This window comes from Micropterus dolomieu, linkage group LG22 (genome assembly GCF_021292245.1).
Source record: "Micropterus dolomieu isolate WLL.071019.BEF.003 ecotype Adirondacks linkage group LG22, ASM2129224v1, whole genome shotgun sequence".
Classification (NCBI taxonomy): Eukaryota; Metazoa; Chordata; class Actinopteri; order Centrarchiformes; family Centrarchidae; genus Micropterus; species Micropterus dolomieu.
In genome coordinates this window covers 24451169-24466010 of record NC_060171.1, presented here as the reverse complement: position 1 = coordinate 24466010, position 14842 = coordinate 24451169, and the positions used below count along the sequence as shown (strand labels likewise).

At 40.9% G+C, this 14842-nt stretch overlaps 1 pseudogene; it reads left to right on the top strand.

Annotated features, from left to right (window-relative positions):
* The window catches only part of LOC123961629, a 15856-nt pseudogene extending 1048 nt beyond the window's left edge, over positions 1-14808 (top strand).
* The last annotated feature ends 34 nt before the right edge of the window (positions 14809-14842 follow it).

Here is a 14842-nt window from a genome sequence, read left to right as displayed (position 1 = left end):
CAGACTTTAGTAACAGGTAATTATGGAATTGTTAGAGAAACATAATTACTTTTATTAAACTGTTCTACATTCACGGGGATACTGTAATACTGTATGTAGCAGTATGCATTATTACCTTCTAAAAGTCAGGTTGAATAGGTTAACTTCAAATGTATTTCATTCAGCATTCTCATTCACACTAATCAAGTTTTTCACAAATCACTATATAATGTAATACAATTACTGTATCCTTTTCAAATATGTAGTCTATTATATATTGCATCAACAAACCAAGATCAAGGAGATTAAGGCATTTATTTATTTGTTTTTTTTAAATAGGGGCCGTAGAGATAATCATTGTTACCCACAGATAACGGATATGATGGATATAGGATGACTAGCTGGAGCCAGTTACCTACAGTGAAACAATGAGTTGATAAAACGGGATCAGGATAAAAACAACAGGACAGATAAAACTACATGCAGTGTGTAGTGTCTCTGTGTGTGTTGCACATGACAGTGTAAACATTGACATATGTGTGTGTGACTGTAAATATGAATACAGTATGTAAGCACAGATTTGACAAATGAATCTAACAATCCAGTCAAAAGCGGTTCAGTGTCTTTGTTGTTGAGCTTCCTCTGGAAAAGGCTAAAACATGTAAATATATATAGATCACACAGATCAATAGATAGATAGAATTGGTGGCTGGTATATTCAACAGCCAGGGGTGTAAACAGTTGGAGTAGCAGTAAAATTATTAGTGATCTGGCTTCATATATTGAAAGTGAAGGTGTGTCATTCTTAATTTCCCATCCTGTGTTGATTTATAGGTTGGTGATGAGATTGTGCGCATTAATGGATACTCCATCTCCTCCTGCATCCACGAGGAGGTCATCAGTCTCATCAAGACAAAGAAGACCGTGTCGCTCAAAGTCAGGCGTACGTGTCAAACACAAACTCAAAATCAACAGCAGCAGCATGATTGATGTGGATGAAAGTGGATATTGTTTAACGTCAATGGAATAATTTATTTGGTTTGGGTTTTTTTTCATCTGTGCAGATGTGGGGATGATCCCAGTGAAAAGGTAAGATCATTAATATGGTAATATAGTTTTCATTGGTTTATTTAGTGTTGCTATATGGAAAATTTGATATGGGGAGTGAGGGGCTGTGATGACATTACATTTCATTCCTTTAGCTCATCAGATGAACCCCTCAAGTGGCAGTTTGTCGACCAGTTTGTGTCTGAGTCAGGGGTAGGAGAAACATTTAGTGTTTTCTTCGTGCCGTTTTTCAATGTCAAAAGTTCTCACATCAGCAGAAAAGCCTTTTTAATTTAAATTCTTTATTTCTGTACTTGCCCAGGAGAAAAAAAGCAGCATTGCAGGCTTGGCGTCCATTGGAGGCAAAGAAATCAAGGAGAAGAAGGTTTTCCTCAGCCTCGTGGGTGCCAAAGGCATGGGCATTAGCATCTCCAGTGGTCCAACCCAGAAACCTGGTATCTACATCAGTAACGTCAAGCCGGGCTCCCTTGCTGCAGAAGTTGGACTTGAGGTGAATGACCAGAACACCACCTGAAATTATGAAACTCTTAAACCTGCCTGCTGTGAACTACATCTGTCTTATCCCAAAATCTAGGTTGGAGACCAGATTGTGGAAGTGAACGGGGTAGAATTCACCAACATGGACCACAAAGAGGTGAATTTTGCTTAATTGAATTATTTTTCCACTTGCAACCGTAACAGCTGAACTCCAAAGTCATTTTTGTTATTATATAGATGTTGTCTTTTTTATCTGAAGCACCCACAGCCCTGTGTTCTTGTGGTGGCTGTTGAGATAAAACCGCTCATCACTGGCGGTGTTTGTTCTTCGCTTAACTAACTGAGCTGCAGAACAACAGCCAAAATAGTGTTTTACCAGCCCAAATGGTTTTGCAGTAGTAAAAATCCTTCATGGACTGTTGGTTATTTGTCAAAGAGGCTGAAAATAAAGCCTGCAGTATTTACCAGGAGTCTGTGATAATTTCACACCATAATAAATACATACTTTACACAGATCAGGTCTTTCTAAGAGGCTGTTGTAGTACCTTTAATTTATCCAAAACAAATGCATTATTTGAAGTTTTCTGTTTCCAGGCTGTGAGAGTCCTGAAGAGCAGCAGGAGTCTGACAATTACTGTTCTGACAGGAGCTGTAAGTACACTATTTACTATATTATGTTTAATACAGATTAGTAGTAATTTATAGAGCGCTCAATGTTCTCTTTTGCAGGTCCAACCCCAGAACTCGGTCTGAACAGTGTTTTTTCTCATATAACTCTTGTGAGTAATGTTGAACTCACTGGAAGACACTACTGAGTTTAAGATGCATATGATTACACCTGCATAGGAGACACTCATTTAAAATGACAAATCCTACGTTTCTCTCTGTGTTTCTTACATGTAGCGTATTTACATTTGAAAAGGGATTCCCAGAGATTCCCATGTTTCTAGGATATTAAAGATGTATCCAACCAGTCAAATATGATAAATCACAAGCAAATACATAGTAGAGTAAAGTTATAATCTTGACATAGTGTGATGTATATTGTAAGTGGGATCATAGAATAATGTTTAGATAGGAAAAAACCTGAGATATGGATCAAATCTGCAGATAGTAAAACCGGGATAATCTGTTATGGATGTGGGAGCACAGACTTCTGACTTGTCTCCTTTGTATTCCTGCACCGCACAGATTAATGTGCCATTCTGTTTGTGAGACATGATATTACCTAGACTGTGTGTCTGTCTGCAGGAGCAATATTAATCATCAGTCAAGTCGCTCGGCAGGTTGTTTGCCTTGGGACTCAGTGACTGAGACAAGCAGTCCCGTCTTATTTACTGTTTTCCTCGGTGCCTGTCTAATTCCTTTATTTGGGTTGGCATTTGTGTGTGTATGTCTTCATTTTGACACGTGCAGTACATCCACCATTATAGCTTATTGAAATTCAAGGCTGTGCTCCAAAATAGGATAGGCACTAGTTATTTTATATGTGACAAATTGAGCAGTGATATAAAAGCAAACCTAAATATTATAAAGGCTTCGAAGATGTGACGTGACAAAAACAGACTCAACAGCAAATCTGCTCCCTCTCCCTGGTCCGGGAGGCTGGCTTGGGCTTGCCTGCCGGTCTCCAGAGCCAAAAAATTTAAGGACCCCTGCCGTACACAATGTCTTTCTCTGATTATCGTCTCTCGCTGTTGTCACTCTCTCAGGGCAGCGAGCTGTTTATGACAGATGAGGAGCGTCTGGCAGTGGAGGCCCGCAGGGAGCTGGAAAGGCAGGAGCTGATGCACCAGAAGAGGGTGGCACTGGAGACCAACAAAATCATTAAAGAGCAGCAGGAGAAGGAGAGGCAGTGAGTGAACAGCAGAAAACGCAAACTCTCCTCATCTGAAGAACCACCCTGTGTTGTGTTGTTTGGCAGAAGGATGACAGTTGTGTTGTTGTGCCCGTACAGGAGACAGATGTTTTAATGTCTGTGTCATAATGTATGGAAGGTATATAGTTATGATCTCACCACATGTTAAATTGTCACCCATCCCTCAAATCATAGCTTATAACACAATAGAAAGATACACACAGGGTCTAACCCAATTTGAAATTCTGTTGACTGGATGACGGAAATTTAATTTCTATTTAAAACTAATAAGTGATTGCAGTGAAGATACCTGGTTCTACTGTATATCTACCTGGTATACCTCTGGTTGCCCAACGAATGACTGCAGCCTCACTCTGAAATTGAGATCTCTGATTATTAAAAGAGAAGAGACTAGATTGGCCTTTGATTTGAAGTGAGCCGACAACTGGGTTCAATAATCAGCTTAAGAAATACCAACATAAGGTCATCACCCAATAGCAAAGGTGTTGACCTTACGTTGATGTTTTCCAGAAATCCCTCCTGTGCATTGCTTGACCTGCTTATACCAGCGCACAGCAAGAGGAACAGAGTACTATGCACATGTTAGGGGCACAGAAAGTAAACAGAAGAGTTTTATTTTGTATTTTTGTCATGTGCTTTATAGGAGACAGATGGAGATATCTCAGAAAACTACAGAGGAAGAGGAGCGCTATAAGAAGGAGATGGAGAAGTATACAGCTCGTTTTGTTCATGAAGTTCCACTTCAATGTTGTTTTGCCGTGTTTGAGACATCTTACATCTCTGACATGTTTTGTCGTCCTCTGTAGGATTGAGGCTGTGGAGAAGAAGCACAACCGAGAGTGGGAGGAGGACTGGGGAGCCAAAGACAGACCCAAGAGCCCTAAGAGCCCCCGCACACCAAGGAGCCCATCACCAGCCCCACCTGAGATAAAAACCACCCCGACTACAAAGGCCAAGAGTTCTCGTGAGTAGACCTGAACGAATCTTTGACCCGAAATGCATGAATCCTCTATTCACTTCTGAACCTCCAGTATGTGTTCTTCTGAAACCGTAGAGTTGTTAGAAGTAACCCTGTATGTCACCTAATTTCCCTTCCTCTCTGCATGCTCTCTCCCTCTCTCTCTCTCTGTCACTTCTGTGTGCTGTGCTGCTTTTTACGGCCTCTCCCCTAAAGCCGGCTCCTTCACAGAGGAAGACAAGGAGGAAGAGCAGGACAGACAAGTGAGTCTGGAGCCTGGGCTGTCACTGTCGTCAGCTGTCGTAGGAGGACGTTTGTGCAAACCACTGTACACACCGTCAAGTGCAAGATTCCCTTTGACAACCAACATGTAGCCATTGGAGAGTGTGTTTTTAAGTATCATTTGAATTAGATGCCCTTTTTTTGCTAGATGCTGCGTAAAAAGAAATGACACACAACCAAAATCCAGCTGTTAAAAGACGCCTTTTTCAGGTCATTAAACACGGTTTTTGTATTGTTATTCAGAGTGCCTGAATGGAGCAGGCTTAATCTGTTTCCTACCTTTTTTCTCTTTGAGTGCTGTGTTGTGGCTCTTTAGTGAAATGTTTTTTTAATTAGGTACCCTGCCTGGAGTTTGCTGTCTTTTAACCTTGGAAGTAATTTAACAAACTTGTGAGAGTGATCATTATCATCTCCATCCTCAGCATTTGGCTGGTTTTATCGATATGAGGGGAAGCTGCCGTCACTCCGCAAGGTACAGTCAGCTCCCTGAGTTCAGTGTGGTGTCTACAAAGGAAAGATTAGCAAAACTCCTTTTCTACTTTTACCTGGTTCTTATGTGATTGTGAAGTGGCAGTTCAAGATCATAGCTTTTGTCCTTTATTAAGTTGTTTGACCAGTCATAGATACCAGTGTGGTTGTCACTTGCTAGCATGTCATGCTGTGTGGTTTGGAGTGGCAGCTTTGTCTGTCTCCTGCTTTTTATACTGACCAACTGATGGCACCTCAGAAAGGAGAGAAGAAGAAGAAAAAGAAGAAAGTGTCCAACACAGACACGCTGCAGGAGCAGAGAAAAAACAAGAAGGAGATGGAGTTTGAGCTGAAACTCGCCAAGGAGAAAGAAGAGATGCATGAACGAGAGAAGCAACTGAAGATCAATCGGCTGGTTCAGGAGGTACAAAAATAGCTCCTTACCAAAGTTACAAGTGGAGTGGACAAAGTGACAATGTGGAATAAACCATTTGACATTTACGATGCATTTTATGGCACCGTTAACTTTGCTTTCAGGGCTTCAAGTTGTGGTTGTATGTTAAAGCAGAGCGTTTAAATGTGTGTGCATAATTATTAATTCCTATCGTCTGGTGCTGCATGTATGGCCTTGGCTCTGTCCTAGGTTTCAGAGACAGAGAGAGAAGACCTAGAGGAGTCGGAGAAAGTGCAACACTGGGTGGAGCGTCTTTGTCAGACTCGGATGGAGCAGATCTCCTGCGTTGAGAACGACTCCCCAGAGGTACAGAGTGAGACCACCTCTGTCTAAAACCTCTCTGCACTCAGAGCTCTTAGACCCAACGTTACACTGTATGTTTCTAAGCCTCTTTCTTTGCTAGCATAGCGTTGATGATGATAGCATTGAGGTGACTCCTTCCCGCCATGTTTAGTTGGTGACCGTCTCTGTGGCTGTCAACATATTTACTCTCTAACAGAACAGCATGTTAGAGAGTGAAATGACACGGGGAAGTTCAGTAGTGCTCAGAAGTTGTGGATTTAGAATTTATGTATGTGTGTTTGCCTGAATTTTTAAATAGGTCAACAGGAGAAATGACGCATGAGGTTGAAACAAGTCATTTTTCATTTCATTGTGACATTTAAGCTCTCCCCGCCGTACTCTCCTGCCTCTGAGCCCAGGGTGAAGCGTTTCCGTGGCGGCCTCCACCTGGCCACCACCGACCTGGACGACATTAACCTGGATGATGTGGATCAGAGCCTGCGGGGCCCTCTGAAGAGACTGGCCCCCACCCAGCCCAACACTAGCCAGCCTCCCCCTCCCTTGCCTCTCCCTCCACCCTCGCCCAAGCTGAAACCTCAAATACCCAACTACTCCCCTCCTTACACTCGGGCGTCCCCACAGCGGCGGCCTCCTTCTCCATCCAGCGCTAGAAAACCTCCCTCTGCTCCGTCTACCTTGACCAACAAGGGGCGCATGCCTCACTCACAGCCTCACCGTCACCCTCATCCCCCTCAACCCCAACCCCCTCGCCCACCTTCCTCCCACTATCCTCCCCCGTCTCAGTCGTCGTGGCCTCCATCCTCCCCTCAGCCTGCTCCTCGGCCTCCCCCGCCTCCGCCCCCTCCTCCTCCACCTCCTCCGCCACCCCCTCCGCCCCCACCCCCGCAGCACTCTGAAGAACGAGTAGGAACCCTCAGCGGGTTCCGCCAGTATCATCACCATCACCTCCAACATCCTCCCAGTCCTCCGGAGCGCAGGAGCGAGTGGGAGTCAGGCGGCTATCTCCCAAGAGGAGGGATTTACTCGTCTAACACCAGTGAAATGTCCTACCCCTCTAGTCCGAAGGTTAGAGATTCTTGTGTGACAGAGATTTTGTGTTGGATTGGCTTTTCCGTTTTTTTAATTATTTCCTTGTCTTGGTTTACTGATAGATGGCTCCTCTTTTATGAGTTGCATCAGCAGCTAAAATATATATGTCAGGAGCTCTCAGAGTTAATGCATTTTCAAGGCCATGGGACTCGATCCTATTTAATGCATGGGTTTATGCGCATGCATGTGATGTTTTATGCATGAACAGAGAGCGATACATCGTATTAGCACGACTGAATTGGACAGCGATTGATCTACAAATTTCTTCTAGCTGAGGGAAATGCATTCAAAGGTGGAGTTAGTTGTTATTGATGTTTGGTTGTAGCTGTGTGGATTGTTGTCCCTGGTGGAGTGTTGCATGGTGTGCAGTGGTGATGAAAGAAGCATGTTATATACCGAGAGGAGCTGGTTTTGAAAACAGTGTGTGCCTGCGTTTGTTTGGACGTTTCCACTTAGTCCAGTAGGATAGACATTGAATCCCTTTGAAACCTCAGCCTTGATGTGATATCTGTGAAAATTGGAATGAGTCTGGGTGTGTGTTGCATATATTCCTGCAGTCCTCTGTATATCCCAGGGGGCTTAAAGATTCATTTTATTTTACTGTGGCTCAGGTAATGAGAAATACCTCCCATGCCAGTCGCGTTTCCAGCTCAAGCTCTCCCTTGGTGAGTCTGAGTCAAGTTTCGCAAACCTCCTTCTTTAGTCTAAATGATGAGCTTTATTAGTCTGTCCACTCCCACCAAATGAAAATACTGTTTACATACAAACCTATACTCAGCTGTTGTGTGGAAACATGTTTTTTCCCCAATAGCAACTAGCTCCTAGTCCCCCTAACCAGAGGCGTCAGATGGCCCCTGTCATGTCTAAACCCGTCATGCTGCCTCAGTCCCAGACCCAGCGACCAGATCCACACAGATCTGCACTCCGTTCTGAAGGCCTGGTATGAAACACACCACACCTCATCTCCTTGGTTCAACTTAATAGGGTCATAAAGCATTCAGACATCTGGCACACTGTGCTATCATGTCTTTGAGGGATTAATCTCTGCCTCTTTTTGTGAGTCCTGATGAGCCTCCTAGACTCGCCAGCTGTTTCGCAGAGAGCCAATCTTTTGTTATTAGATCGCACGGGAGCCGCTTCACCCTCCTGACAATGAGCTCTAATGAAACTGGGAAGTTTATTTTTCAAACCGCATTTGTTTTGGAGTAACCCTTCCCGGTAGCCATCTGCCTCAAATTAAGTCACGCATTTACACCTGAGAGAACAACAGTACAACCCCACGCTTCTACTACCAGGTTAGGGTTGGGCCAATTGACGATGACATCGTCCATCGGCGATGGCTGAACAGACATCACAACGTTGAGCCACCATTGTGATTGTTCACATTATACCGTCTTGTGAAAGGGAAAGCAGGTTTTAATCCCCAAGAACGTTATTATTATTATTTAAATAAACCTGCTTCGCACCTGCCTTGGACTTTTCTGCTCCCCACACTCAGACACACTCACACTAACACCTGTGGTATCTAACTGCAAACACACGGCTGCCCTTGAGGAAGGCCCATAAGGTGCCCAGTCAGTTATTTCCTGACTCTAGCTGAATCTACATTGGTCTACTGCAGAGACACTATCCATTTAAATTAGTATAATATAATAACAGTAAATAAAAAGATTAATGTTCAGTTGATAGTATACGGTTAGTATAACATTAATATATTATTTACTATATTCATTATAATTTCGTATAATAGTATACTTTTTTACCACTAGTTGAATATTAAATCCAAGTCCAGCTGTTTTTTCTGTGGGTTGTTTTTATTCATTAAATCCATGTGCAAGAAAAGGGCTCTACATTGGTCTCTAATTTGTTAATGCAAAGCACTAACTTGTCAATAATCATATTGTTCAACATTTAAAGATTTGCTGTAGCACGTCAAACTTTTTTTAATGTCCTGCCCCATCTAGATGTGATTGGTCGGTTGACAAAAATGAAAAGTTGAACATGTTGACCAACAAAAGGCACCGATAAAACTTTTTTGGTTCGTGTATATATCTGTTTTTAGGGGTGCATGCGAGAGCTCGGTGTGGGCGTAAATAACGAGCAGACTAAAGTGCACACAGAGATGAGAGTATCACACACACAGAGCACACTTTTTTGTTAACTTAAATTGCAAATACGTTTCATATACTGCATAAAATAATTCAAGCATAGAATGAGATGTTACCTTTTCTCTATTTCAGCCTCCGGAAATGCTGAAACGAATGGTTCCTTTCAACTCGTCTTTTAAATCAAACCCCAAACGACAAGTAATCCATATCTATCACCACCTCTCTTTATGTATTAATACTTTTGAGTGCTTTTTCTCCTGGTCTTTCTGCACCTTTTGTCTCCATGCTCACACATCAGGTGTCCTAATGGATGGCTCTTTCCATTATGTCCTCTCTGTCGGCTGCTTCCTTGCCTTTAGGTTCAGTTGTTCATCTGATGCATGCCTGCACTTTTATTGATTTTACTAAAAGAAAGGAAGGTGGTTGTGTTACATTTCCATGTACCTTCACTTTGCTTGGAGACAGGGAACATCTTTCTCAATAGATGTACTGTATACTGTATATTCTGTATAGATTTTGTGGGCTGATTTCAACTGCTGTCTTCAACAACAGCAAATAAAAACATATATTACAAATTAGTTCATTTTTTAAAATCTCCAGTGCTGGGTGTCTGCACAACAACAGTGAACAGTTAGATTAATGTCTGTTTATTCTGCAGGGAGAAAATTGCCCTCTGACTCATTGTAGCGGGATAAATGTGATGTCCTTTCTCTGAGAGCTTTGTTCTGTTTCCTTCCTTTCAAATTAAATAGCTGTCGTCTTTGGTTGACTGATTAGGAATGATTTCCTGTGTGTGTGTGTGTGTTTCTGTTAATAATTGTTGCCATTATTGAATTAAAGCATGCGGTTTTAAAAGCCCCTATGTTTTTCAAATTAATGACTGAAGAGTGTCTCCATGGTTTCCATTTGGTCAGTGTGGTATTAAAACAAACTGTGCTGAAAAGAACTGGTTGTCAAAGGAAATCTGACCAGCACTTCATGCAGTGACTTGTTAGACAGCTGACATTCTCAGAGATCCGTTGGGATTGCTGTTGTATCTTTGTGTCCTGTTTGTGAACTCCATCATGCCATATTGATCAGTTTTAATTAACTATATATTGATTCTCTTTCAGGGATTTCAGAAATATGAGGAAGAGTTTGATCCCTACGCCATGGTATTGTATGCCTGATGTTGTTAGCACGACAACAATGCAGAAAATGCCACACATATTTGCCTATTTAAAATGAAATTGTTGTGCAGCTAACAGGCCTTGCTAACTAAGCAAACAAACCTTGTTTCTGCTACTACATGATCAGTAAACCACAAATACACATGTTTCTGAAGATTACAAAATGTGTTGACATTGTTCCAATGGTAGCCATTGTGAATTATGTTACACCAAAGATGCCTTAAACCTAGCATTACTACAAGTTGTAAGAACTACAGCACAGCCTGAGTGCTGAAGGGACATTAGCTAGTTGTTTGTTAATTGCAACGTAAGCTAACTTCTCATAGCTAGCTAGTGGAAGAGATGTTTCCTGTTTGTTTCCTTAATGAGCATGTATAACAGAGCAGCAGTCCTCTCTTCATAAGGTATACCATCCATGGTTAATAACCCCCAAATGGTATATTATAAGTCTTTTGGTGAGCATGACCAGGCACTTATGCAGCGAGTAGGAGGCCATTCTTTATGTTATCATTATATTACCTACGATGCAAATACAGTGTTGTTTTCAGCTTTTTTCCTCCTCTTTCTTCAATCTTTTGTTTTTAGTTCTCCGCGGACCAGATAGCCGGGCGAGATGTAAGACTTCTGAGGATCAAAAAGGTACTTACTGTGCCTTCTGCCTTAACTTCAGATAACTCTGTTTATTGATCAGAGCAATCTCACTTTGAAAAAAAAGTCTAAAGTCAAAAACATGACTGAAGGTGATTGGTGTTGATGTTTTTGTTTATTGTTCTTAAGTTAGGACAGCTTGACGTTGTTCTGGAGGGAGGGGCAGACTCTCCATTGGGAAAGTTGGTGATATCTTCTGTGTATGAAGGCGGCGCTGCCGATAAGCATGGTCTGTTCATCTTTAAATTTTTAACTTAATCACACCTTAACTTTAAATCCACAAAAGAAAGAAATCTAATTTAAGTGAAAACATATTAGATAGGAGCATTCTTGCTTGATAAGAGTCACATTGGCCATAAGGCCAGAATTAGACTCTTGTTTAGTGTGGTTAATATAATTACAAGCCAATTAATACTCATTACTTGGAGATTAGATTACGATTAAGTTAAGGCGAGACATTACAGTCAAATAGGCTTTTTTCCCAACTTTACTCATATCACAATGAAACTTTACAAGCTAAATATATACATAAATAGAAGCTTTTGTTGAATTACAAATGTTTGTTTGTTTTTTTATATGCAAATTATGTATTTCCTCATTAAATATGCACTGATTTGTATATAATATAAATGTTTTTGTGAAAATATTCTAAATGGCCAGACGTTAACATAACGATTTATGAAAAAAATGTTTTTTAATGAATCTATTCAAAATATACCTCTCATATGTGTGACGGACCCTTTTTTTCCACATATTTACAGAAAAAATGCCACATAAAGTGAGAATGATAAAAGATATTTTGTTTGATATTTTCTCTGTAAATGTCTTCCTTTGAGACCTAAGAAACAAGGAAAATGACTTGGCGTACATGAAACATGTCATTTTGAGAAAACCACTGTTAAAGATTAGCAAACACACTTAGCATAAAAATGACTGTTTGTCACTGAACACATCTCTTATTGATTAAATTATAAGGACTAGCTAACACTGTGAACTTTTACATAGAAAATGCTAACAAAGATTAAATTTAAAAATCTGTGGTTAACAGACTTGGTTTAAATAGACAAATAATAATGTTTATCAATGTTAATCCAGGTTGTTTGTACATTTTATAAAAGTATGGTAATAATATCCAACAAAGGTTAAAATCAAGGGCAACTACTTTCATCACTTCCCAGGAAACTCAACAAACGTAACCTCTTGGCCTCAGGTGAAGATACCAACGATGGTCGTTCAGTCTTGGCCACAGGTAGTCTCAACGACTGTAACGACTGTCGTCACAGCAACAAGGAACACTAACGAACCAGCGGTATCGATGACCCTGGCCAACGACCCCACTGAGGTTAAATAGCTGAGTTTCCCTGCCAGTCAGTCAGAACTGAAGAAGTCCTTTGGATGAGGGACGAAACGTCTTCCAGTATCTTCAACCAAGTCCAGTTGCCCTTGATTTTAACCTTCGTTGGATAACTATGACCTGGATGACTGAGAATCTTCATAGATATGGTAATAATAGTTGCAAAATAATTTGAAATCTGAAAATTGACAGATTGAAGCAAAATCATCATTTTGGACTGTGGTGTCTCGCCTTAAAGTAAGACTAGTGTTATTTTTGTTTCTAGATAACAAAACACCAAAGGGCCAAGTCAGAACTGGTTAGTCAAATTCATACTCAAAACAAGTCAGACTAGATTTGAAATCTAAAAAATATTATTTCACTTACTCAAATATAGATTTTACAGTGAATGTATTTTTTTTTTTTAAAAGTATGTCCTGAAGGAATAAATTAAATATTTTAAAACACCACACTGTACAACACAATACAGATCAACCAGCGCCACAAATCACACCTCTCTAAACCAGTTTCAGCAAAAATTAAACATGACAACTCCAGTTATGTACTGCAGGATTTATTTTAGTGCTGTATTTATATGTATATGTATTTGGCTGCATTAGTTTTAGCTAGGTGTGCCAAATAAACTGGCAGTAAGTCTGGACTCCATTAACGAACGTCCCCATTCAGCCTCGATTGCACAATCCCTGGCAACATAATTGCACTGCAAATACATTTAATATTTAAAGCACTAGTCCTACTTGTGCAGACAAAAAGCCTTATGAACAGAATGTAAATCAGTATGTGGCTGTATTTGTCTCCATGGTGAAATATAGGGATGGACTCCCCCACAAAAAACACTGTTCTAACTGTGGGGTAAAACATGTTTATGGATTACTGGTTTGCTTGATGTAGAGATTAAAGTGTTTGAGTTGACTGCATTTATCTCTGTATGCCACTGTTGTGAACGTTGCGTGTGTTTGTAGGTGGCATTGTACCCGGGGATGAACTTATGGCTGTGAATGGGAAGATCCTGATCGATGCCACGTTGACAGAGGGACAAAACTCTCTGGCTCGCGCCTGGAATAGCGGAGGGGTAGGACTGGGATTAGAGTAAAATGAAATGCCTTATTTTTTACCCTAGGATAGACATCCTTAGATCTCAAATTGATTCAAATCAAAATGAAAGTAACTGGTGTTTTTACCTTCAGGACTGGATCGATGTTGTGATTGCCGTTTCCCCTCCAAAAGAATATGAAGATGAAGTGTAAGCATTTCTGCTTATTATTTATGTTCTGGTCTAAATGTGTACCTTCATTTTTTTCACATCATATACGTTATGATTTAATTTTTGTGATTATTTAGGCCACAGTATGTGACAGTGTGGCTTGTGTGTCTGTGTGTGTATGCAGCCCTAAGTCAGCATCAGTCAGTCCCACTGTGAACAGAAAGGTGTTTGAAGGCAGTGCAACACTGTACAGACATGGCTACCTACTCCAACACTAGCCCTTCCTTCTCTTCCTCCCTGACCCTCGTGCTGGTAAAATCAAATTTAGTCTTCAAACCTCCTCCTCTTCACTGCACGCCTCAGAGGGGAGGTTTGGTGTGCCACTTGTATTTGTTTGGCCCCATTTTTATTTTCTTGAGCACATGTGACAGTCTCCCTCCCCGTCAATCAGAAGAAAGCAAACAAGCATATTTGGTATTTTCCCCCTGCACCTTTATCAGAGTTATGTATCACTGTTATAGCTATTGTGACAGTGAATGTATACAAGCACATACAATGTGCAGTTTTCCTTTTTGTCTATTTCAAAAATGTCTCGAGGCGATGTATTTTTATTGCTGACGCATGTACTCTACAACGAATCAGCCATGCTATTTGAGTGAAGAAATGTACAACTAATGCAATCAGTGACCCTTCCCACCGTATATCTGCCAAATCACTACCCAATGAGCCGTATATAAACACATATGTACATGTGTGGCCTCTGTGGTTTTGTCCTGCATCGTCATATCATTGACGCTCATTAAAACAGCCTAGGACTTCTGCCAGCCTTCAGCAGTTGTTCTGATTGATGTTGTCCCACACGACTGTTACATGTTCTGACATATAGGCACTAAGTGAGATTGGGTGGTACTGTAGCGCGGATTTCTCCTGTGTTACAGTAAATGTTAATATGTTCACAGTGTGCGATCTAGGGTTCTTTTTATGTTGACATGATGATGTTTTAAAAGAAAGTGGGTTTCGCAGTTTCAGTTCCTCAACCAAAAAAAAAAGAAGACAGGACCGTTTAAGCCTTGATCATTTTGTGTTTCCAAAACTCACCTGCATGTGCGTTGGTCTGTTGTGCTTAATGTGCGGTGGCCGAATCAAGCACGATTTAAAAACTGTTTTCCTAATTCATACTTTTCTAATAAAGCACAGAAAAGCACAACAGTTAATGAATTCATTCATCTCTCCTCTCCTGCAGAACATTCTTCTAGTCTCACCAACAGCCTGCCAAGAAAACCACACTGATTTAAGAAGCTTTTCATTGTTGAGGATTGCTTCAAGACTCACCATCTTCTTCATCACAATAAAATGTTTCCTTTTCATATTCACATTCAACTGTTAAAACACAACAGCTGAA